The following is a 26,129-nucleotide window of genomic DNA, read 5'->3' on the forward strand; positions in this document are numbered from 1 at the left end:
TTTGAGCTATTGGTATTGTAAATGAAATTTTTTTTATTTATGTGTTGGTTTTGAAAATAGCTAAATTAATAGCTTTGTCATTTACAATGCCAATAGTTTTAGCTTTCACAAATGTGACACCTATAGTTTTTGTAAAGCAATATGTGTTGTATTTTCACGAAAATCCAAGAACAGAAGTGAAATATTAAAAAATGTTTGTGACATTTATAAGACAGACGTCATTGTTGTTCGAGTACTTTACGCTGGTGTTTGGATTCCTGTAAATCCCCAGTGTTGCAGGGTGCTGGTAGAATGCATGCGCTTAATGTCCCGTGACAAAATATGTGTACGTAGTGTTTGTGCTGGTAGGGGCTAAGCGAGTTGTTAGTTATCTTCCCTAGTACCGCCTAAACTTTCCTTTTAGAGCAGCCAAAAAAGCTGCATTTCAGATATTCTCAAATAATTGTTGCAAAATAAGCATAGTGTTTGGAACTAGCTCCGTGTAGGAAGACCATTACAAGAACTCATTGGGGAATCGATCGTGACAAACCGTAGTCCGTCACATAGCGCTTACGCAACCGGAGGGCGGCATGTTAGTAGGCGTGACCTTAAGCTGAGCACGCGCACTGCTTCGCAACGTTCTCGTCTGTCGTCCTTTGTCCCGGGCGCTATCTTGCGCAGAGTGATCGGCCTCTGATTGGGTTCTGGAGTCCGGTTGTGGAGCCAGAGCGGGAAGGAAACCGGGAGCGGTGAGAGCGAGCGGGAGGGCGGGGGGCTTGTATGGCGGTGGCGGACGCAACCGGAGGGCGGCATGTTAGTAGGCGTGACCTTTAGCTGCGCACGCGCACTGATTCGCAACGTTCTCGTCTGTCCTTTGTCCCGGCCGCTATCTTGCACAGGGTAATCGGCCTCTGATTGGGTTCTGGAGTCCGGTTGTGGAGCCAGAGCGGGAAGGAAACAGGGAGCGGTGAGAGCGAGCGGGAGGGCGGGGGGCTTGTATGGCGGTGGTCTCTGTATGTATGTATGTGTGTGTGCGTGCGTGCGTGTGTGTAGGTGCGCTCCTGTGTGTGTGCGGCGGAGGGGGGGGGGGTGCCGGTGAGTCGGGGGAAGTGGGGGGGTGCGCGCGTGTGTGTGTGTGTGCCTTCCTGCCTGCGTGTGCATGTGTGTATGTCTGTGTTCAGGGAATCTGGGCAGGGGACGTGCACGGCGCCGGGCTGGGCGTGCGCGTTCGCGCACCCAAATCCAAGCTCGTAACACCCTTTTGTCCCTCATTCCCCCGAATCAGGTAACTAAAAGGCTCCCAGCTGGACGCATCCTTCGGATGCAGTACCAGCGAGCCCTAAAAATTAGCATAACATGAAGAATTGAACCCCGGGATGTCCATTAAGCCATGGATTCTTCGGAGAATAAAAGGAGCAGAACTGAGTTGGCTTGAAGAAATGTATGTTGGCATAGTGCTTTGGAACTTCAGTGCTGTATAGGGAGCTGTGTATAAGTATAGTTATCAATAGGCGCTCAACGGGATTCGTCAATCTAGTTTTCAATCTGGTAGCCTAGTGCTCTATTCGATCAGGAAATATACTATTAGAAAATTCATATATTTAAAGGTGTAGCCTCCATGATACATTTCAGCATGGAGCTGACTGCTCAGACTTGAATTTGAAAAAAGCATAAACTAAAAAGGCATCAAAGCACTATCACCGACAAGAGCTAAGGAAGCAGTGTGGCGAAAATAACCAGTTTTTCAAGTACCTGTGAAACACGGCATCACCTGATAATGGTCTTAATTTGGCATGCTTTACTTTTCAAAATTTTAGTAGTAAATAGCAATTAATACTAGGAACTAATATTGTCCCGATGGCACCAGTTTCCACATCCATGCTTGTTTCAAAGGCCCACGCGTTCTTACACAAAGCCATACAGGGGATGTTTCGAAACAAAATGGAAAGCTCACCTGTGCCCCCTTCCTCAATGCATGAGTCACGCAGGAGACTTGTGACGGGGCAGCCATTCCTGCCACCCACATAGATGGCCCTGGGATTTTAATAAATTATTTATAACCATTCAAACACTGACATCTCCAAACCCATCCTCTGAAAAACAATGTGAGAGAGACACACAAAAATACTTGCCCTCTAGCCCAGGAGTAGCCCAGGAGTAGTAAAACTGTTTAGTCTTATGAATACAAAGATGACTGAAAAACTAAAGTATGGATAGCAAAGCAGATTCTGTGACTGGTGGTCAGAAAATTACAGGTATAAAATGTTGAACCAGCAAAGCTTGGCTGGTCTAAAGATTTCTTGAATAATGTTTGAGCCCTTAGTACACCCGGCATACTGCAAACACTCAAGTCTTTTTTCAGAATCATCTAAAGGACCATAAATGTGAAGGCTTTCTAGCTGACAATCAGGAAAACCAAAATATGTGCACAGATGGAAGGTTAATTATACTGTAATGGATGGGAAGCAATACTTCCAACCCTAAAAAGGAAACCATGTGTCCATGTGGCAACCTCCAAGTGTGCAGGTCTCCATGTCCCCCCATCGCAGTGTGCATGTCACCCCATCTCAGTGTGCATGTCACCCCATCTCAGTGTGCACGTCACCTCGTTCTAGTGTCCAGGTCACCTTTTCCCAGTGTACGTGTCTCTGTGTCTTTCTGACCATATCACACTGTCCCAGTGGGCCTTTCACCCCACCACCGTGTCCATCTCACCATGTCTCAAAGTTCATGACGCTCTGTTCCAGTGGCTATGTCACCCCACCCCAGAGCCAACATCATCATGTCTCAAGGATTGTGTCACTCTTTCCCAGTGGCCCACATCACCATGTCCAGTGCCTTTGTCCCCCTGTCCCAGTGCCTGTGACTCTGAGTCTAGGCTGTCAGATCACAATGTCCCAGCATCCATATTTCCCGGTCGCGGTATCTGTCACCTACCTCGGTGACTCCCTATTCTAGTCTTTCTCTATCCAAGAATCTTCTTCTTCCAATATATCCCCGCCCCCTTGTCTCACATTCACAGACACTGGTTTACCCTCTGGCCTCATGTTTTAGGAGCATGTCTCTTTTTCTACTTGTCTTGTGCCATTATTCTTCCATGTTTTCTGGCCCTGATGTTTGTGTCTCCTTGTGTCAGTGATTGTTTTCCTTCCCCAGTATCTCCCTGGCCCCAAGGCTCCTTCAGTCGCTTGCTTTCTAAGTGGCTGCATGTTCCGGTTTCCTATGTCGCCCTGGTCTCTCCTCTTCAGTACCCGTGTCTACCGGAACCATCTTCCATGAATCCTTATCTTGACGTCTGTGTCTCCCTGGCATCATTTCTCCATCACAGTCATTTGCCTACTCAACGGCTGCCTGCTCCGGTGCCCATGTCTGTGCTCTGCTTATTTTTTGTCAGTATCCGTGTCTACTGGAGACATCTTCCATGTATCCTTATCCTGATGTCTGTGTCTCCCTGAACCCATGGGTCCATCAGAGTCGACTGACTACTCAACGGCTGCCGGCTCCGGTGCCCCTGTCTCCGCTCTGCTTGTCTCTTCTCAGTATCCAAGTCTACTGGAACCGTCTTTCATGTCTTTGTGTCCTACTGGTGGTGTCTCCTTGTCACAGTTTTTACATTTCCCTGCTCCATTATCTACCTGTCCCCATGCCTCTCTCACACCATGCCGCAATCACAGTCACTTGCCTACTCAGCGGCTGCCCGTTCCACTGTTGCGTCTTTGGTCTCCCTGTCTCAGTGTCCGTCTCTAACGAAGCCTCTTCCATGGTGTCTGGGTCTCATATCTAATATCAATGAGGAATAAATCACTTGACTTGAGTAACCATGGCTAGCAACTTCGTAATTAAAAAGCCCTAGGGCGCCGTAGGAAGAGCGAGCACAAGTCGCTCCAACTCAATGCAAGCAGCAGGTCAAAATGTGCCCACCGGCCCCCTGTTGAAGCCCGTAATAACGGACTTAGAGACCAATTTGCTCTCTGCACATACAACGGAACTAATATTTTCATATAGGTACCTGTGAAAATTCATAAGCTACCATCACTTTCTTTTGAGGTCCTGAAGAAAGCCCCAACGACCTAACAAGGTGTATATACAGGGTTGAAACATGTCGACCTATTTTTTGGACACTTACAGTGCGTTAGACAAGTAACCCGTCTACATACGCACCACTTTGTTTTTACTCCTTCTTGATTCCGGACTAATTAAAATATTGTCTTGGATATACAAGCTTTTTTAAACCCACTTCACTTGAGCACTCTCACTTATTCTTTGATCACTACTGTAATAACCAGTGGTTTTCCTCCGGGTGGAGGTAAGCATGCTACAAAAAGAAGCCCAATGATGATGCCGACACGTTTTAAAACTTGGTGGAGAACCAAGATATACCGCCCCACGACCTTTCTAACGTGAAGGAGGAGTTTTTACTTACAAAGTTGCTAGCCCTGGTTACTCAGGTCAAGTGATTCATTCCTCATTGATATTGGATATAACGGCAAGGAAGCTGAATGGATCACAGCCTCTTTCTTCTCCCCCCCTCTTGATTTATAGTCTGGGTCTCATAGCCTCAGTGTTTGTGTGTTCATGTGTGTCTCTTTCACAGTGTCTGTCCGCTTGTTCCAGAGTCTGTCTCCATCTGCCCCAATGCTCACATTTCCCTTGTCAGTGCCGGTGTCACCTCCACTTGTGGTCACTTGTTGCTTTATGAACGACTTTGGAAGACGCGGTAATCTGCAAGGGTGGTTTCTAATCTTGGCTGTGATAGGCCATCCTTGTTCAACTGTAAACTGCTTCCATCCCAGAATGCACCTCTGAGTCAACAGTTTCTTTCAAGCATGCTCTTGTTTATGCTCCCAATATTTTCTGGGGCTAGCTGCTTTGCTAGGAATAACCACATGTATTGGAAATTTAAAATAGGCTCAAGGAGAAATTACTCCTAAAGAATCAGATATAAAGACAATCTGTGTCCTGGGAATAATACCACAGTCATGTTGGAATCATGCGTCAGGAGGGGACCAAATAATACAGCTATGTTTACTAAATTATGTGTCAAGAAAGGCAACTTATGTGGCGTAATGAACCACATCTTTTTAATTGATATTATTTCATTATTTGTTCATGTTAACACTTTCTGGGCAAACTTGTGTCCTCTTTAGCATCAGTTTAACGCCCAAATATAGCAATACGCAACTGAAAGGTGACCGGTGAACCTTTGCGAAGGACTTCCCTCAGCAAGACAACACGTGTTGCTGCGTTTTTAGTAGCTTTTGATCCGTTTGAGCTAGAAACTATTTTTTGTTCAGATCTGACGATTGTGCAGTAGATGATGGATTATGCGGCAAATTTAGCACAATTATAATTGTGCAGAAAACACCGCAGCACCACATAATTCCAGTGGCCCTAAATAGAGAGCGATTGAAGCATATTATAGGGAGGGTAGCTTAGGCTAACTACGGCAAAGAATGTCCATATGACACAAAACGCCCACGACCTACTGAGGGCTGCCACCACCCGCTAAAGGCCTTTGCTAGGACTTTAAAGCTTCCAGGTAGTCTATGACATAGGGTTTTGCCCACAAATCCCTCAGAGCAGTCTTCGTTCAGCTGTTCCTAGTCCTATCCATCAAACCTCACCACATCACCTACGCGTTCTTAGCCTACAAGTGCAAGGAAGTCAAAGCAGGTATGTACTAAAAAAGTCTAACCAGAGCTGACGCACAACTTCTTTTACACCTTCCGGGGCAGCCATAATGTACAACATGGGAAGAAAAGGCCGGACATTGCTCATACCCGCCTATTGGCAAGAGTAAAATTGCTACTTCTTGATGTGATTACCAAAAGTTGTGCAGTCTGATATTAAGCACCCCAAGATTCAGCAGCTAGAAGACAATCTTTACCTCCTAATTGCCTGGACTCTGAACAGCCCTCTGCATAAGCCGAGGAACATTAACTGCATAAGGAGAGGAACCCTAAACTGTACTACTCCATTTCTCACATGTTCAGTAAATGCATGGTAGGGAAAAGATCTAAAGTGAAGTCAAGCTTAATTTAAATACTGTACACAGCACCCAAAATACTGGGAGATATATATGGCCATAAATTATAGGGATAAACTATAGGGAGTATACGTACTATAAATCATTGGGATTATGGCTATAAATAATACGAGTATCCACACTTCTCTCCCCATCCCCGCCCTTGAAAACCCGTATTGTCAGATCAATGGCAGGAATCTATCAGAGAGACTTCTCTGCAATGCACTTTTCCTCCATCAGGTTAGTGATGCTTTTATTGATCTACTGATTGATTAGTATAATTTACCTTTTTGTTAATTTGCATTTTGATTTAAAAAATACAACTGCTGTGGGATTTGAAGATTATTCTAAAATCCAATTTGTGACAAGAATCCACCCTAACGTCACTCATCTATAAATGAAACAGAAGATGAAAAAAAGAAAATGTGCAAACAAATGGTTCCTGCACATCACATTTATAAAAAAAATGTTTCTACAAATCAAGATTCCCCTATTACTTTAATCCGAAAACATGTCATGGATAGCGTCTCCCTTCATTTGCACAAACGTGGCCCTTCCAATGTGCTGACCAAGCTGTTTAATAATAATGAACAGCAAACGGTGACAGGCCCATGGAAGCGCGGTGTCAAAAAACAGGCCAGGCAGGCAAACCATGGGGGCACTCATCTGTTTAAAAGATTTACCCTCCTTAGAGTGCGCCAACCAATTAAAATAATGTGTCTTGACAGTATATTCCTTATTTGACCCTTGGGAAATGATTTCAATGTATTTCTTCTATGGCTGCACATACGTTCGTAAACCAAAACTTAACAGATCTATTTTCATTGCAATAATTAATCTAGTGGAACTCAACCATCTTTTTTTAAAATGTCTGAATCTATGTTTTTTTAATTAAAGCACACCAGAACGGTATCACCTGTCATCCTCAATGAACAAAATAAAAAGAGAGACAGAGACGGATGGATAATAAGAGAGGGGAGATAGAAGGGAGAAACGGAGAGAGAGCAAAGGAATGAGAGAGTGATAAATGGAATCACAGGTTGATAAAGAGAATAAGAAAGAGAGAAAATGAATAAGAAATGGAAAGAGTATGAGTGAGATCGAAAGAGTGAGAAGGAAAGAAGAGGGAAAAACAAAAAGGAGAGTGGATAGGTTAAGAGACAGACGAGAAGAAGAGAGTGAGGTAGAGAGCCAAAACGCCAGCTGTGGACCTAAACAGATCCACATTGCAATTGCATTTCCTTCCTTCTAGCACATCAACAGGAATCAGCACCACCATACCATGTGGTGCCAGACATTTAGTCGGCAGTCAATCTTTCCTCAACTTCCTTTTTCCAATCTCCATCCACTTCAATATACATAAAAACAGAACATACTGAACCCATTCTTTGTGGGTCCACTTTAAGCATTCAACTTGTCCATTCATCTGTGGGTGATACAAGGCTGCCTGTTTGTGCACATTAATCTAAGAGTAAAGATAAGATGTTATTTCCAAGGATGTTGCTGACTGTAAGATCTGCTAAAAACAAGACAGAATGGAGCGTGACAGGGATATGAGGATGAGTGTCGATCAGAGGTTATCATAACTGTGAAAGTTCTCAACACTTCTATCTGAAGGACAGTTAGGTGGTAACAATGTTATGCAAAACCTGTGGGGTAAAAGGTCATGTTTACAAGTGTTGTAGGAACTTCTGCAAGGGAGAAACATGCACGGTGTTCAAAATAGAATGAGAATGGAAGGGTTTAAGAAGCCAGCCTAGGGGTAGCAGTGTTGGAATGGCAACAAAAGAGAGAAATGTAGATTGTGGTGCTTGGGCGTGGCGCACAACGTGGTTGTTTTTCAATCGTAAGTGAAAATGTAAACAACGTATCAGTTTAAGGTGCTCCTGCAGGTGACGCAACTGTTCGTTGTGCGTCCTAGAGAATTAAGGGGTTGAGTGCGCTACTGGAGTGTAAACGCATCCCTGCGATGGGCACACTTGTGGGGAACTGTGTGTGGTGAGACAACACAGTGAAATTTCCAAACGTTCATTCAAAATAAAGTTCAACTGGTAGAAGGTATCAACGTTTTTTAATTAAAGTCTTTCATTTTCATGTTTCATATTCGATTCATATGAATTGGCAAACCATCAGTTAAATCCATTTTTTAGTGAATGGCTCCGATGCATTTCGGACAAAAGTGTCCTTTCTCAAGGAGCACTAGACCAAAGAGAGTATATAATACCAATCAATATATGCAGTATGGAAAAACAGTAAAGTATGTACATCATTATATCAGTGATTTAATGTATGAAGCCTCATGCGCCCAGTAACGTGATGGTGAAAAATACGGAAAATTGGTGTCACTATCAGATCGGAAGAACAGGTGAGGGAAAGTGAAAATTACCGTCATGGTTTAAACCGGGTTGTGCGAGCAAACAGTACATGCGAGGTAATTGTGAGAAAGTTTGGAAGGTGACGGAATCAAACAGGTAGTCAGTTGGTGAGTGAAACGGGTGGGGAGTGAAGACATCGGCTCAACCGAGCATGATGTAAGGCTTACGTGCGCCGCTGATGGATCACCGAACATTCCATCAGTGACACCAATTTTCCGTATTTTTCACCATCACGTTACTGGGCGCATGAGGCTTCATACATTAAATCACTGATATAATGATGTACATACTTTACTGTTTTTCCATACTGCATATATTGATTGGTATTATATACTCTCTTTGGTCTAGTGCTCCTTGAGAAAGGACACTTTTGTCCGAAATGCATCGGAGCCATTCACTAAAAAATGGATTTAACTGATGGTTTGCCAATTCATATGAATCGAATATGAAACATGAAAATGAAAGACTTTAATTAAAAAACGTTGATACCTTCTACCAGTTGAACTTTATTTTGAATGAACTTTTGGAAATTTCACTGTGTTGTCTCACCACACACAGTTCCCCACAAGTGTGCCCATCGCAGGGATGCGTTTACACTCCAGTAGCGCACTCAACCCCTTAACAAAAGAGAGAAATCAAGATTCAGCTGCACTTTAATGGCTTCTGGAACGCCACTCAGAGTAAGGAAGATAACATTTGGTGTTGTGGTAACTGCTCCTGGGAGAAGAGTTTGTGTGTCACACTGGAGTCTATACCAAATATGTGCCATTTTTTAGGAAGGTGCAGTAGAATCATGCAACAATGATGAAATGAATTAAACTGAAGTTGTAAAAATTGTATGATGCACCAGCTATCCAGATGATTAGGGTGTGTGAATGGGTCATTGCCATTGGTTTCACTAAAGAACACCTCCGCTCATCCGGACTCCTACTTGCACACATCCCAAACATACGAAAAACCAGATTCAGAGGTTGAGCCTTCTCCTACAGCGCTCCTAAAGTGTGGAACGACCTGGTGCTACACATGAGAGCCTCCTCCTCACCTCTTGAATTCTGCAAGAAGCTGAGGACCTGGCTTTTCAAGTAGTCGGTTTGGCTAGGCTCACACCTGGCCAGCGCCAGGATACCCTCCTGAGTCATAGTGCGCTTTACGAGGCTGCATAACATCTTATTACATAGGAAATCATCTGGTCTAATAAAATTCATTGTGAGCCTGAAAGTTTGTAATATGTGTGTGTTAATGTTGATGCAGATTGATCCAACATTTTCGGATTAAAGATCTTTGGCCACTGAAAAGTAGCATGGAGGAATGTTAGGGAGAGTCCACTTCCTGTTTGAGACCAAAAAAAGTGCTGGAAACAAAGGTAAAACTTGGAGGATAAATAACAAAAAATGATATCAAACACTGTAAGTCTTGAATTCACAGCATCATGTTTTGGTTTTACCAATTTGAAAATTACGGTGCCCAAGAATTGTCCAAAGTGGACTTTACCAAAGCATTCCATACAATGTGTCAGGTACGGAGAGTCGGGAGCATTACATATTGCAAACCTAGAATAGCCTCCCGTCCCACATGGATTATTTGCTGGGAGAAAGACTCAAGATAATAAGGTAGGAAGTGGTATTTGGGTTTAAAGGAGATGCTCCCTCTTGTGGATTCTATACTTAGCAAACAATGCCATCCTCAGGATTACAGGGACCTGAGGACACAGAGAAACGCTGGGCACCCTAGGTGAGTATACTAGGAGTCAGAAAAAGTTCCCTGCAAGTTGTGAGTCAGACGTAGAATCTGGACCCTCTGCACATGGACAAGATGGTCTGAGTAGGGACACAGAAGTTAAATGCACTTTGTGTCTTTCCCTTGATTCAGACTAGCAGAAAAGGGCAGGTGGTTATAGTGTGCATAAAAAAGGATCCCTCTGAGAATAATGGTGGTAAAGATGCGCCCCCTTCAGGACAATCCAATCTTAAGGCATATGAGAGGGCCCACAAAATGTGCTTTGTGTTACAACGGATGCTACATCGACATTCAGGCGTGACTATGGAAGAGGAGGAAACTCATACCCAGGGAACACCAGGTGGTTGACTTTACATCCCTGGACAGGAATATAAGTATGCATGACATGAATGTAAGTAAGAATGTTGTATGGAGCACTACATGAAACCAGGTGTCTTCCTCACAGCACGCTGGTTCTATGTGGAAATTCAGACAGGAAGACCGAGTGAAGTAGGGCCAGGTAGGTGCTACTTTCTGAAAGATGGTTCCAACAAAAAAGTCCAGCTTAGAAGTCCTTTCACAACTCTAGTCCCACCACTGCTATTTTCTGTGCCCTAACTTGGATTTTATGACAGTAAAGAGGTTTTCCTTGCTTGATCCAAGCAACTAGTTAGTGTAAGCCTTTTATCTAGTATATTTTATCAAGTATGTGCTCCTCACAAGATCCAGGGTCCCCCACTTATCCGAGGATTGTCAAGTGGGGTCCTACAGGATAGGCAGGATGCAAGCACCTGACCATATCAACATGTACTTTTAATGACACTGGTTTCTTTAGTACTGAACCAGTAATGTCTGCAATGATTGATTTCACACAAGAAGGATGGGATGGACGCTTCAAATGAAATGCAGGGATTTATCGATTGAAGGACACTAACACACGCATATTCATTTCGCGCAGCAACATACCTGTGCATGCTCATGAAAGATGCTGCGGCCTTGTTATATCAAGGATGTGCTTTCACCTCAGTTTCATGGTGATAACCTTGCATATGTGTAGGGTTCATTTATAGTTCCTGTGAATCAAATTTCATAACGCGGTAAATGTACCCCCCATCAGGCAGCAGTTATCCAATGCAAACTATTTGTACAAGGATAAAAGGCTAAATGTTCGTAAGACGATTAATATAATTAACGAGGCACCTAAGGTTTTTTTGTGTTCTTTACCAAGCACACAGGATTACACAAGTCACCACAGGACAAGTCCCTAGAGATTGGCTTAGGAATTACATAATGACACCCCTATCTCAAAAAAGCAGTGTAACAACCAGATATCAAAGACAGTATCGTAAAGCCGAGAAGCATTCAACTGCATGCTTGACTTGCCGTGTTTAGCAATGACAATGTCAGCAGCTTACGGGCCAGTGGATAAGACCGATGTACGACATTCACCCGTCTGCATTACAGACTGTCTGGTATGCCGAATAACGATGCATGGTGAAAAAATCAAGAATAGGTGGCAAACATGCAAGAATCTATTCTTATATCTTATTTCGCTATCTGTGTTTTTGGTTGTAGGAAGCAGTACAATGATTGTCCGTCTTTTATTCTAATTTTTAATGCACAGGCTTTACCTCTCGGCATAATTAAATGGTCTTCGCTTTACATTTAAAAACACAGTGGGAAATAATATTTTGAGGTCAGCTTGTGTGTGGCGCCCATAAAGTCGTCCCAAGAGTGCCAGAAACAGATATCAGTGTCCGCCAGTCAATTCCAAGACAGATATTTTGAGAACAGGCAATCACACGACCGTCCACGCCTGCTCCCTCTTCGAGGTCATTTCATCATGGCAATATACAGGTCAAACAAAGTGATTCCTTGATTCACCCTACTTTATTCAGAAACGGGTATGGAGAATAAAATACAGGTACTGCCTGTTTCTATAATTAAACCCCCAGGTTTGAAAAACATTCCTTTAAAGCTAATACAAGTAAGTCTTAAACAATGTATCGATCTATGTTCTGCATTTTTTTCTGTCTTAATCCACTAATAAAACAAGATCTTCTCAATGTACTTAAATCCACAGAGAATTTGCAACACAGGGTCAAATAGCAAAAGCTATGCGGGTTTAAGAATAAAAAAATAGGGTACGCACAGATGTTGAATTAACATATGCATTTTAAACGTAAGTTAATTCACAAACCTGACAAATGCAAACACAGAGACTAATCCACAGAATGGTTACTTCTCAAGAAATATTGCAGTTTTTTTCCTTTTCAAATGTGCTTACTCAGCAACTCCACTTATAAACCGGATGGGGACGCCTATAATACATGTTGAAATCAATACTGTCAACAAACAAACAGAATTAATAATGAAAGACCGAATTTTGCTGGAGCTGGGAACATAAGCCTCCCTTGCACCATCTGCAGGGGGGTGGGGACATCATATTTATCTCCCTTGAGGAAGGCTCCGAAATGGATGCAGCGCGAGCCAGCGAAGCAACCCTTATGCCCAGTGTCCCCTCCCCCACCATGCAAGCAAAAATGAACATCCCTGGAGGGGGCAGACTAAAGCCCCCATCCTCCCCCCTTCCCTTGCACCCCACTCACCTCCCCCACTCTGCTCAAGCACCAACACTGTCTCTTCCACTTAAGAATTAAAAACATGGCTGTGCTGTCACGAAATATGATCATTTTTCAAGGCGGTTTAGAGCCTGGGTCATTCTTTTTCACAGGACTGCTTAGTCAGCATGTAAAATGTACAACAAAATGTAAAAAAAAAAAGGATTTTTTTTTAGCTCAGAACCAGAATAGTGGAAATGTTCTGTAAATTATTACATAATTATTTCATGCAAAGATTTAGATGAAATAAAATAGTAGTGTTTTAAAAAGATGAGCTCCCAGTCCATGAACCATGCAGCTGATACACAGAAATAAATAAATAATTGTAGAAAATGTAGAAGCAAAGGGAAAACCACCTCATCAAGCGAATGCACATGCCCTAATGCACAATGATAGTCATACGTGCGTGCACAAACACTGGAATAGTTCGTACCTATCTGAACAATGTATATGCCCAGGACAACGTCAATTTAAAGCGCTTAGAGGCGATCCAATTTTCACTTTGTGCTATACAAAAATAATCCGCACCTTTGAATATACACATTTAATTTACAACCCCACTAAATATGTGCAGATCTGAATACAAACACGGATGCTGAAACCCCCATAGCCCTCTGCAGGCTCGAGCCATCTGCACCAGGGCTATCTATGCTTATAAATTATGGAGCATCCGCTGCCAGCCCTCCTTTCTCATCGACTACAGAGAGGCACATTCCGTCCCCGACACATTTAATGCAAATCCTTTGGTTCCAGCATCCCTGCGGTGTCAAATGAAGGTTATGCAGCATCTTCCCCTCTTAGCCAGCAAGGACCTGGGATGCTGCAGCAACCTCCTCTCTTTCCGTGTATTGCATTACTGCACAAAGGTATTGTTTTAATAAAATATATAATAACACAATATTTGTGTGCATTGCAGAAGAAACACGGCGTAAGCCTCTTACCTCTCTCGCCCTTGCTTTTTATTGCTCCGCTCCTATTGCACCAAACGCAGCCTATGCTCCTGCACCTGCAGTGACCGCTTCTGACGTCAGCCTGATTGACGGCTGCGAGGCGAAGGGCGTGGCCACGCCCTCCTCGCTAGCAAGCGGAGAGGACGCCTTCTACTCCGTAGCTGTCAATCAAGCCGGCGTTCCTTTAACCCCGCCCCTCTGCTGCTTTTCCTCAATCAGAGCCGAGCGCGCGGCGTGATTGGCGTGGCTCTGACCAATGGGCAGGCGACGCTTGGTGGCCGGGCACTTCCGCCCCTTTATAGGCAGGGCTTGTTGCCTCCCTTCGCCTCAGAGAGTCAGTTGCTGATGGCGGAGCCTGATGTATTATTGAACCCTCCTGCCCATGGTCGTTAATGGGTGAATAATGAATGATGGGAGTCGGTAATGCGACTCCGGCCTGGTGACAGGAACGGGTTGCTGGCGGCGGGGCCGCGCGCCCGAGGCAGGCGAGGGGGGAGCCGCTTGTTGTCTGGCCCTGGGCGCCATTTTCTTCAGTGGCAGCATCCAGAGTGAGCCCTCAGCAGGGCCCCCAGTTGTGTCTCAGTAATGTCAGTGTTGCTCAGAGGGGTAGTTTGCACAGTAGGACGTGTCAGGGATGAGGCTTGCAGCTGAGTGCAGAAAAGATGTTGAGATATGTATCAGACTTTAAAACTACAAATTAAAAAACAAAAAACTACAAATGCTAGCATGCATCAGGGCTGTGGGAAAAAGAGACTGGTCAAAAGGCTGAAGTTCTGCAGTAATACCCCCCAAAAGAATGGAGAAAAAAAACGTTTGCCATAAAAACAAGCATTGGAAATGCAATAGGTCTCGCAGTAGTAAAGTTTGAGCTATAGGTGTTATTTATTTTTTTTTTTTATTTATGTGTTGTTTTTTCTAAATAGCTAAATTAATAGCTTTCTTCTTTACAAAGCCAATAGTTATAATTTTTGTAAATGTGACACCTCTAGCATTTGTAAAGCAACATGTTTTGTATTAACGGGACTTATATGTGACTTATATGTATTGATATAAAAAAAATCAATGGCTTAAAAAAACAATTAATAATTAATACGTAAATAAAATGGATTTTATTTTATATTGCCAATAGCTTAAAGTTTATTAAATATATTTAGTGAAGATGCTGTGGTTGCGCTGAGTGAGGGTGAGTGAGGGTGAGGGTGAGGGAGGGGTTGAGGGTGAGTGAGGGTGAGGGGTTGAGGGTGAGTGAGGGTGGGTGAGGGGTTGAGGGTGAGTGAGGGTGAGGGGTTGAGGGTGAGTGAGGGTGAGGGTTGGTGAGGGTGAGGCTTTAATTGATGGAGCCCTTTGAAACCTTGTGATGACATAGATCTATGCTACTTGAGAGGCACTGTAAGGGTGTCAGCTGCTGAGCTGTGGAGTGCGTGATTGTAATGGACACGTATAAAAATGTTTGCACGAGTTACAGTCTGATGGTGTATTACAAAAAATCTATAATTTGAAAGCGCTTTTTTCTTAAACCTATTTTTTTTTTTACACATTTTGTGACAGCCTACCGTATTCTGGTATAATGTGAGTTTAAAACAACTTCATTTTCACAATGCTTTCTGTCACATTCTGGGCCCTCAAAACACTAAAAATACACAAGTCATTCTTCCCCACAATTGCCTAAGAGGTACGTCCAAAGGAATGAGTGGTGTCAACAGAGATGCATTTATTTGTAACGAGCTGTAGTGTAAGTTCACATGCAGCTTGCAAAATGCATTATTTTTAAGGCATGGCGATCAGACTTTGAAAACCAAACACCGAGACATTGCTGAAACACAGAAGCAAGACCACAAGTTTGCATCAATTGAGGGCCACAGAACACCAATGTAGAAAACAAACATAAGGAGTAAATAAATGCAAACTTTTACACATCAGATCTTCTCAGTTAATTATTTTCCGTAGAGGGCTTCTAACTCATTCTGCACTGGAGCGCATGACAAATCACCTTTGTTCACTCGTTTGTCTACTTGCTAAATGTACTGGCTAGAATGATGTTGAAACCCGGGACAGTCCCTACACATTCGGGTCACCCGGATACCCTGTGGTGTGGATCCTAATTAAGGAAATGCACTGCAGTACATGCTAAACAGGTAGATTTCTGTATTATTTGCGCTTGCTTGCCAAGAAATAAAGTTGGGACGGTGTCATGATGTGTGTACATTCTGTCAAGAGGTGGGGCTGATAGAAGTATATCTCATTTCAACAGCGCAACTACCATAAATCAAAGATAAGAGCTTTATTTCACGATTTTTGCCGTGGGAAATTGTTTATTCAACTCGTCGGTGACACACCACAGCGCCCACTCGTTTGTTTACTTCTTTGCAGCCCTCGCACGCATCTGCGCTCTAGAACCACATGACCGGGCTTGGTAAGAGGCCAGAAAGGCAGACAAAATACACAATTCGCTCACTGATCCAGCGGCCACGTTAAAGTCAGGCAGGAAATTACATGTCCCATCCTTCAACAAAGGAAACAAGCATTTGCACCGGAGGCCAGTACTTACCAGCATAGTCCTAGGTCTGTACCGCATTGATGCTGGCTGCGGGTCGGCGGCTCTTTTGCCGAGGATGATCTTCAGAGCTGGGAAGAGAGCAGTGGGCTAACTCGGGAGGGGGCGGAGCGGGTAAAATAAACAAACGAGACGGAGGGAAGAGAGGGGAGGGGGGAGGAGAAATGCGACACGGCGGGAAGGGGAGGGGGCGGAGCGGGTTAAATTAAACAAACGAGACTGAGGGAAGAGAGGGGAGGGGGGAGGAGAAATGCGACACGGCGGGAAGGGGAGGGGGCGGAGCTGGTTAAATTAAACAAACAAGACGGACGGAGGAGAGGGGAGGGGGGAGGAGAAATGGTACACAGCGGGAAGGGGAGGGGGCGGAGCGGGTAAAACAAGACGGACGTGCACGCGCTTTTAAGCTCAATGCGCATGCGCATTGAGCTTAAAAGTCACGGGCACTGCAAGGAATCGCCACGATTCCTTGCAGTGGATCAAGAGTGGATAAGCCCCCATAGTCTCGCTTGCTCGATGCGCATGCGCATCGACAGGCGAGACCTAACAATTTGTTTAAACATAGCTATATGGCTCTGATGACGGTCTCAGTCACTAGCTTTTATTTTAAAAATGAGTACATTCTCAGCCTTGTCATAGTTCAGCTGCCCTGAGCAGTTCAATTTAAAGAAATGTGTTAACTTTCTTTGGTGAAATAAACTCATGCCTTGTGAAGATGTTACCCTTTTGAACTCTTCAGCACCTTTTCGAATGCAATAACTCCCATCGACTTGATGATAATACCCTCAGGGGGGTAGTTTGCACAGTAGGTCGTTTCAGGGGTGAGGCTTGCAGCTGGGTGCAGAAATGATGCTGAGATCTGTATCACACTTTAAAACTACAAATTCTAGCATGCATCAGGGCTGTGGGAAAAAGAAACTGTTCAAAAGTCGTTTCTATGACACGAGAGAAGAAGGCTAAAGTTATGCAGTAATACCCCTAAAAAGATTGTGGTATTTAAAAAATAAATAAATAAACCCTTGGACATAAAAAAGATATGTATTTATGTGTTCAGTCACTCGCTTTTATTTTAAAAATGAGTATTTTGTCAGCCTGTTCAGCTGCCCTGAGCAGTTCCATTTAACCCCTTCAGCGCTAATGACAAGGGTAACTCGTCATGGACTTTCCATTGATTTCAATGGAAAGTCAATGGAACCCCTCGCACACCCCTTAGCAGCCAAGTGGTTAAAGTAATGTGTTAACTTTTTTTTGGTAAAGTAAACTCATGCCTTATGAAGAAGATATTACCCTTTTGAACTCTATAGCACATTTTAAACTAATGCACCAACTCCCTTGATGGAATTGCACCTCCTGAAAACATGGTTCACCATAAAAAATAAAATAATCTCCATTTATTTTAATGGGTTCACCTCTAAAACTGATCATTATCGCTCTGTGGAGATTCAAAATGTGAGAGGGGTAACCCTTTGGTACTCACCCGTGCCAGTCAGTTGGTTTAATGCAGCGTGGCTTTTTTTGTGCTACTTCAACATAAACTGCAGGTGTTGTTGGATACAACAGAGAGCTTCTTTGTCAAAACCGAACTAGGCTACTTTGGCACACTGACCTTAGGGCACAAGAGCTCGTTTCACTATCGTTTGAACCCTTCAGTCACTCTGTAATTTTACAGTCATTAGTTCACTTTGGTAGACCTTCAAAGGAGCCTTTCCGCCTGTGTGCACGAGATGATTCAGTCATCCTTAAACAGGCATCTAACAACCCTTGCTTTCTCTCAGCAGGGCCTCCAAATGGATTTGTGACATTGATAAATATATTGTAGCAAAATAAAGGTTCACTGTGTGTTTAGTTTTCATTGCTTATGCTGTGCCCATGGTTGAAGGTGGTGGGCACTGGTGCACATATTAGGGAACTAGGAATTCTATTTTAGTTATCAGAATAAGGGCATTAGGGATTTAAAAACAGAAAAAAGGGAGGAGGCTGTAATGAAACCTAAAACAGTCAGGTGAGGGCACAGGGAACGTAGGGTGGTAGAAGAAAGGGGCATGATGTGAAGGGAAGATTTCGCGCTCTTAGTATTCAGCAGCCTTGGCATTTGGCGGTGCTGGTAGCAATCTTCTAAGAAAATCTTTTGGCTCCTGCTTTTATTCAATTATTATTTTTCAATTAAAGCACTGGCGGGGTGCTATATAATAAAAAGTTACTTCATTCTTAACCACTTCGGCGCTTATGACGAGCTCAGCTCGTCATGAGTGACTACGCTCATGACGAGCTGAGCTCGTCATGTAACGCGGCTTTTAAAAAAACGCAGCGCACAGCGGGAAAACCGCTAGCGCACATGCGGTTAAGAAAACCTGATCTGTTTTTACACTGCTTATGTTCTAATTGAAGTGACAAAACTGCTGACCACTCTGACGACATAGTCATCAATTGGAAATAGCCAGAGGCAGTGGCTGGCTTGCCCCTCTTATCGCTGCCACTCCCCTAACTGCTGTTGATTTGATGACAGTATGGCAGGAGTAGAAAGGAAACTGGGCTCTAAGCCCTCCTTGCATTTTCCACTTCAAGCCCTTCCCATATGCACCAAATTGAAGATGCTGTTGTGGGGTTAGGGGTTGAAGATGGTGTTAACCCTGAGATGTCACTGGGGATGTTTAAAGGGTTCCTGATGTCACTTATACTGCCCCTGGCATGTTGGTGGGTTAATGTCCTTTCTGGTGAATGTATCCATCAATCATTCCTTTGTGTCTGACAAAGCTGTATCCATTTTGGCCTCTGTTGCAGTCTGATGCTCAGGCACAACATATTAGGACTGGTATAAAAGAGGCACAATAAGGATCGGCTGACAAAAAAACAGCACAGCACACACAGCAGGTAAATAGGCAGGGATGAGAAATGACAAATAATCACAGAAGCAGGTGGACTACAAGGAAATGTACAAACGAGAAAAGCAACAAAGTTAGACAGATAAGGTCAAGAAGCTACACAGATTGGTGGTGGAACATCTATTTCCCCCGTACAAGCAATGATACCCATCGAGTGAATAGAAAGAGAACCATGGGTTTAATGGGGTCACCCCATGCAGAATTTCATAATTGTTGATCAGAAGTATCTGATCTGTGTGGGATCTGCAACATTTTAATGGCAATTGCCAGGCTCATCGTGTCACACTACGACGTGCTTGAGAGAGAAACCTTTTAAACGTATTGCAGCTATGGCTCGCAGTTTTCAATTTTTATTGATTCTTACAGATAAGAAACAATGTGGCATCTTGGTATGTGTGTATATTTATTTATTTCAGTTAAACAAATGTGGAAAAATATAATTGTTGCAGCTTCATTTTTTCATAAAATCACAATAAAATGTGCATTAACACTGAAAAAAAACGCACACAAAATAAATATGAATAAATACAGAAATATATTAAAAAATATATCATAATTCGAAGCTCAGAGCAGCTTCACCTGAAAAGCATAAACTCATGCTACTCCGGTAACTACCCATTTTCCCTGGTACCGCTGCTCCCCACTGGGCTGTTTTCTGTGGTCTCTGTGTCATAACAACAGCAAGCGGGATCTCCCAGCAAGAGTGCCATTCCCATATATGCCAACATTTGGAAACAGCCAAGATATGGATTTTCAGACCCAGATTTGGGTACTAGGCATGAGATGGCTACTGAGCCTCTGTCTTGGTGGCTTAGTCTGTTTACTGCCGAAGTCCCAGAAAACTAAGCTACAAGAACGCCCCTGCAGCTCATGCCTCAGAGTACCGAGAAAAGTAGTCCAAGGCTTACGCAGAGAGATTGTATGCGATCAGAAACACAGAATCCAACAGTTCACCAGACAATGCCTAATGCTCCTGAGTCTTGTGTGCTTCAGTTCGGCCCCTAGAGTGTCCTGTTCATGTAGTTCAGTCACAGAGGCCATGCTTGTCTCTAGTGGGAGTGTTTTACATGGAGAGCATGCAGCAATATCCCAGTTTGAGATAGGCAACCATTGAGTGTGGTCATCTGGCAGCAGTGTCCATGTTGCCTAGCCCTGCCATTTACAAGAGGCGCCTTTTGGTTGCAGAGCGGTCGGGTCAAGCAGTTGAGTGGTCTGCATCATCAGGTCAGCATTCAAGTAAATGTAAATCCGTATTTGTAAAGCACGAACTACTCACCCTTATGGGTCGCCAGGCTGCTGGGGGCCGTCGTGGAAATTAAGTGAGCTATTGCCCAGAGTCACATGGTGCTGAGCTGCCGCCGGAGCCGAGATCGAACCGTGAACCCTGTGCTCCGAAGGCAGCTGCCCTGCTCGCTGCACCACACCTCTCCACCTGTCAAACGAAAGCCAGCACCAATACAAAGAGTAATGCCCACCTCTGGATCTTTCAGATGAGGCGCTGCAGGTGTTCATAGAAACTATAGATGTCCCAAAAGCCCATTTTCGGGACCCTCAGAGGCATGTTAGTGTGTGGGCAAAGAACACAAGATCGGGAACTGGAGCTTGCCACTCAGTCACTTTGGTTATGCGCACCTCTGAGAGCTGGGTGGAGTATGGGACAAGGATGGTTGCGGGCATTCCACCTCAACGGGGGCTCCCCACTGTCATTGACTTGGGATCCTTATTCCCTGCCAAGAAACCCGCCAAGCTAGCGAAGCTAGAGCGGTGGGCCAAGGAACAATCTACTATTTAATGGTATTATCTGTTACCTTTGCCTCACGTTGTTTCAGTCATGTTTTAAGTATTTTACTAAAAGGCCAGATCGGGGTGGATTTCAGATTGAACGCAAGCGAAACAACCAAAGGTGATCCACAAAATGTCATTATTCAAATAGGACAGGCCTTATAATTCAAAAAGGGCTGGAAACCAAAAAAATGCAATATCCCCTGTGGTTAAAAAGCGAAGAACCATTCGTTTGCTCTCACAAGGCCCCACCAGCCTTCGTTTACTCGATTGACTCACTGTGTCTTGATATTACTCCAATCTCCCACGAACGTAGTGGGCGATTATTCTCTCTAGCAAGATGCATAAATTAGGCGGCTTTACCCAGTGTCTTGCGCTATCACATCTAAAACTGTTCCTCAATTTTTCAAAAGCCTACTTACAAAGACAAGTGGCAATTCGATGCCAATAAATGTAGATTTATATGCAGAGATACCCCTAATTATGTGATTTATTTAAACAGTCAGGTTGTAGTTGTTTTCATTTCAAAATATCTTTGAAGTTGCCTCCTACGTGTGTACATCTTCTGTCATCTTAAAGATTGCTGGCTGTCATGCAAACGTGAGAATATATGCTTATTGTGGATGTGAGCAAGAACAAGACCAGATGGTGTTGAGTGCTTGTAATGACTGTAACTGAGTTCTCATCAGACAGAAGTTTATATATGGACGTATAGCTAGAAACATACTCAAAGACAAAGATTTTCATACTCAAGGAGGTGGGGGATAGATACGTCCCTCCCTACCCATAACTGTGAAAACATATAATCTTACAGAACATTGTATACATTATGCCCATTTCCGCCATCTTGAAATCAATGGCGGAGGAGAGTTTTGGTGCCCAACGAGGGAAGAGTCCTCTTGAGGACATGTGTACATATATGGAATTAATGAGTAACAGTTAAATATGGTACAATACTCCCTCTGAGAGGTTCTGGTGATGGTTTGCAAATATCAGACCCTAAAGATGACGATAAAGGAGAAAATGACATATCACATATGTCATTGGCTATTTTTTTTATATTACATGACTGTTTTAGGGATGTTAGCTTGAAAATGTTTTTTTCCACAATATAGCTAACAGTGGCCACTGATTGGAATTAGAATGTTTAGGTTTTTCTCTGCCCTTCATAAATACACTTCTGATTAAACAAGATTGCGATGCAGCTGCTTTTCGAACGCAAGTAATTTATTCGCAAAATTAGTCACCTGATGTCCCATGTCACAACTTGTGTGTCTGATTTAGCAAATGGAATGCTTGCATTTCAAAAGTGAAATGCAAGTACCTATCATTATCCTGATATGACCGTGCACCAGGAAAGGGGTGCGTCAGGAACAACAAAGCAAGCTGGTTGGGTGGAGGCATGGCCCTTGAGGCCCCCTTATGAGCGCCACAACTGCTTGAAGACCTCTTATTGGCTAGATTTCGTTCATGTGTTCTGCACATATCATTTCATCAGCACACAGGTGCATCTAATGTTTAAAAACTGTGTATTGTAAAGCACTCTGGTACCCTCTTGGGTTATGTTCGCGCTATATACAACTTTGTAAATAAAATAATCTAGTGGAACCTCTGTGGGGTTCTAGTGGCGAGTTGATAGGACCACTTCCTAGCTGAACCGTCCAACTTTATTCAGGTGTTTGCAGAACTTTCGACTCTTTTGAAGAATCTAGTTAATATCTTAGATTCCAGCTAGCGAAATTCACTGCTGAAGAAAAAGATTGGTAAATTCTCAGAGGTCGTCCCCACCAGTGGTTAATTTGTAAAAAAAACATAAGTGCCAGGGCTCTCGTCAGGAGGCAACTAGCACCAGCCCATTTCTCCTGTTAGTGCAGCCATGAGTGTGAAGCGACAATGGCCATAGCTACCGACTTCGGAGCTGGAGAACCAGATTTGAGTCTCGGCTCAACATCCTGTGATTCTGGGCAAATCACTTAATCTCCCTGTAAATGAATGAGTTCTTAACTGGTGCTCATGAAAAGGGATGGTGTTGATAATTGAGTGCTGGTACTGAGCACCGGAAACCGCTGGCTCAAATTAAGCACTGGTCTTCTCTATTGCATAGTTCCAAGTGTAAGATCAGATCTTACCCATGGCAACACCGATCATCTTAATGATTTAATCCCGAACTTCACCTATGATTGCTTTTTACAGAAACATGGTTGTCTCTGTCCTCAGTTTCTCTGTTTTTCTTGGTGGTTAGACGGTGAAGTATTGCTAACTTTTATAAAGAGGCCATCTTGTGTAGAGTGTTTTTTTTATACCAAGTTCTCCATCCCTAACAAGCACCAACAATATGCATTTTGGAATAGTCCTTTGATGATTTGTGCTTGGGTTTCCTGGCCTACTGTCACATCCTTCATTGGAAGCCCTTTTAAAGTCAGTGGCAGAGGACTTGGAAGCCCCTGCTTTAAATCGTTCAGGAATGCCTAAACCTTGTTATAAAAATGTTCTTTTAGAGAGCGTTGCCATTTATAAGAGGAGCGAGAGAAGTTAGAAACATTTATTAGATTTCCTTCTTATATGTTTTAATACTCACTTTATTTCTCTGTTGGTGATTTCAGCATCAGCTCCTTGATAATTCACGTTCATTTAGTAAAGAATTTAGTTGTATGGATAATAACTTGGATTTTGATTTAACGTCCAGGTAATACGCTCATCCGAACAGCACGGATGCCCATGGTTTTTGGGCAGGATCAGGCTTCCCATTGGTATTATTCTCTCCCTTCCCCTAAGAGAAGTTTCAACCTTGTCTTCAGAGTATCCTCCGCTCTATGCCGTGGTCCATGGTCAGTCACAGCCATTAGGGAACCAGCGACAGTGTCCTGTTTGTGGTCCTTCATCTTCTCTCCGCTGATGCTGTAGAGCTCTTTAGCCAAGTCCAAAACAAACACAAAGTACCGGTCCCGCTGCGTAAAGTAGGCCTGCTGGCAGGAGTGATGTCCCGTTAGGAAGGAGTCAACCTGGGCTTGGAGCATCTTCTCGGCATCGTCCCAGGATTCCTAAACTTAAAAGAAGGAGCAGGGGCTCTACAGTGGGATGTGGACCGTGGAGGTCAAAGCCAGACTTCTGAATCGTACAGAGGCTGTGGCAGGAAGAATATGACATGTTTGACTTCAAGCGGACATAACCAACGTTGGGGCTGTAAATGCTGCTCAACTGCCAGGCTGTTTGCTGAGGGTGTAAACTTCCATCTTTTTTATTCAATAAACATTGGATCTTCTAGTTTGTCTTAACTTCTCTACAAGTGTTTTCTGCTTTATGTAGAGAACCACCATCTTGTGCTGCAGTTATCGTGTTACACTGGTGGACACCATTCACAAAGCATTTGAACCTAGGGGAGAGGAGTTGGGCTAACGGCTAGGGCGGTCGACCTCGACTCTGGGGAACCGGGTTCGAGTCTCGGCAACGACGCTGAACATCCTGTGATTCTGGGCAAATCAGTTAATCTCCCCGTGCCTAACAAAAATGAATGAGTCCTCTTGTAACGCAACTGGTGCTATGTAAAGCGCTCAGATACCCTATTCGGGTCAAGTTGGCGCTATTTAAAACTCTGTAAAATAAAAAAAACACATAGCACCACACATAACACAGCACAAAATCAAGGTTAAAAAAAAGAACTGCAGTTCTGGTGCCTGGATACATTTTCTTGGACATCCAACAGTACACAGCCACAACTATCTGCGCCCCCATGGCACGGCGAAGAGGTGGTGGCCTCCCTCCACTATGGACGGGGAAATATTTTCGGCACCTTGGAACTTAGAAAAGCAATAAAGAAAACAAGGGGCACATCCAGTAGGGTTGAAGGTTCCCAGATCACTAGCAAAAACCGAGTGCCGCAAAGACAAGGAAGGGCAGGAAGCCCTTCAGCTATTTGGGCAATTTCCATATATCCAGCTACCCTTTCCGCTTTCCTTTAGGGAATTGATACGTCTTTGCCAAGCAGTACGGTGACATTTTGAGATTACAGGAAGCTGCATGACCCCTACGTTGAAACATCTATAGCAGCCTCTTCTGGAAACACAGGTTCACCTTACAGAGGAGGCAATTTATGGACAGGGACTAAAATAATCACAGGATAGGTTTCATGACACAAATCAAGGAGACGGCGAAGGGCAGCGGGAACTCTGAGATTGATAGCAGCCGGAGTGGAGCAGAAAACACGGCGAGAAACAGCGACTTCTGCGGATGGGTCCAGATTTTAGGGAAATTAGCATCCAGATGTTTGAGCAGGAACCTACAGGATGAAGGTGCATTAGGAAGTCCTTCATACAATAGGTGTCTATACCAAATGGAAGCTCGCCACCCCTGCGCCGTACATTAACAAGTCGAACATGATGTTATCAAAACAATATAGCTTGTTACGTAGTGTATGATGAAGACTTGAGAGTAAGGGAACCGCTCTATGAAAAAATATCAAGAGGCAAGACAAGCACAACATCACTTTGCAAACAAGCATTGGCAAATCCAAAAGGTTGTATATTTGCTTTGTCAATGGGTTATAGCCACGCGGCACATCATCCCTGTTGCTGTGTGTGCAGCATGGCTAAAGTAAAAAAAAAAGCCTTTGACACAAAAGCCACATCACTTTTTGCCATGCGCACCACGCTTGCACATGCCTACAAAATGACTTGGGTGTGTCTGTTATTTCTTTTTAGTTGAATCAAGAAAAGAATATGCGCAAAGTGTGTTGTTTTTTTAAAGTGAGCGGGCAGGGCGTGGTTGAATAAGAACAGAAGTTAGGAGGGTGGAGACCAAGGCTACACGGGGAAGGGCTGGAGGATGTTGGGAGACACTAAGTAACACGGGGAGAGCAGGGGTGCTGGGAAAGCCTAAGCAACACGGGCAGGGACTGAAAAGCCTACGCAACACGCGGGACGGGCCAGAAACCTACAAGGGGAATTCTCCCATGTGCAGACAGGCAACGGGGAGAATCACTCAGGAAAAGACAATTCGAAAACAGATGCACTCTCATGGAGTGCTTCCGGTTAAAGAAACAAGTAGAGCCTGAAAGGCGTGCACTGGAAGAGCAATGCCAGCCAATCACAGTATGGTAAAGAGGCCATGCTCCAATAGAAGGAGAAACACAATACTGAAAAGCTGGGATATGAATAAGAAGCAAGCAGGCAAATCAGAGCAACAAGAAAACCCAACCAAAGGTAAGCAGTGGGCGGGCTCTAAGATCTTCTATGTACATGGTAAGCCACAA

At 43.8% G+C, this 26,129-nt stretch overlaps 1 protein-coding gene across 2 annotated transcripts in view; it reads right to left on the reverse strand.

Annotated features, from left to right (window-relative positions):
- Window positions 1-26,129, reverse strand: part of RAB3A (RAB3A, member RAS oncogene family) — a 160,699-nt gene that overhangs the window by 122,807 nt on the left and 11,763 nt on the right. Inside the window, exon 1 of one of the 2 annotated variants that reach the window (XM_078670577.1) lies at window positions 13,658-13,737. The exons of the other annotated variant lie outside the window; for it this stretch is intronic. The gene's annotated coding sequence lies outside the window, so the exon portion shown is untranslated. Of the gene's footprint in view, window positions 1-13,657; window positions 13,738-26,129 lie in introns of those variants that run through there. 2 annotated transcript variants of the gene reach the window in all.

Source organism: Lissotriton helveticus, chromosome 12 (assembly GCF_964261635.1).
Source record: "Lissotriton helveticus chromosome 12, aLisHel1.1, whole genome shotgun sequence".
NCBI classification, from domain to species: Eukaryota; Metazoa; Chordata; class Amphibia; order Caudata; family Salamandridae; genus Lissotriton; species Lissotriton helveticus.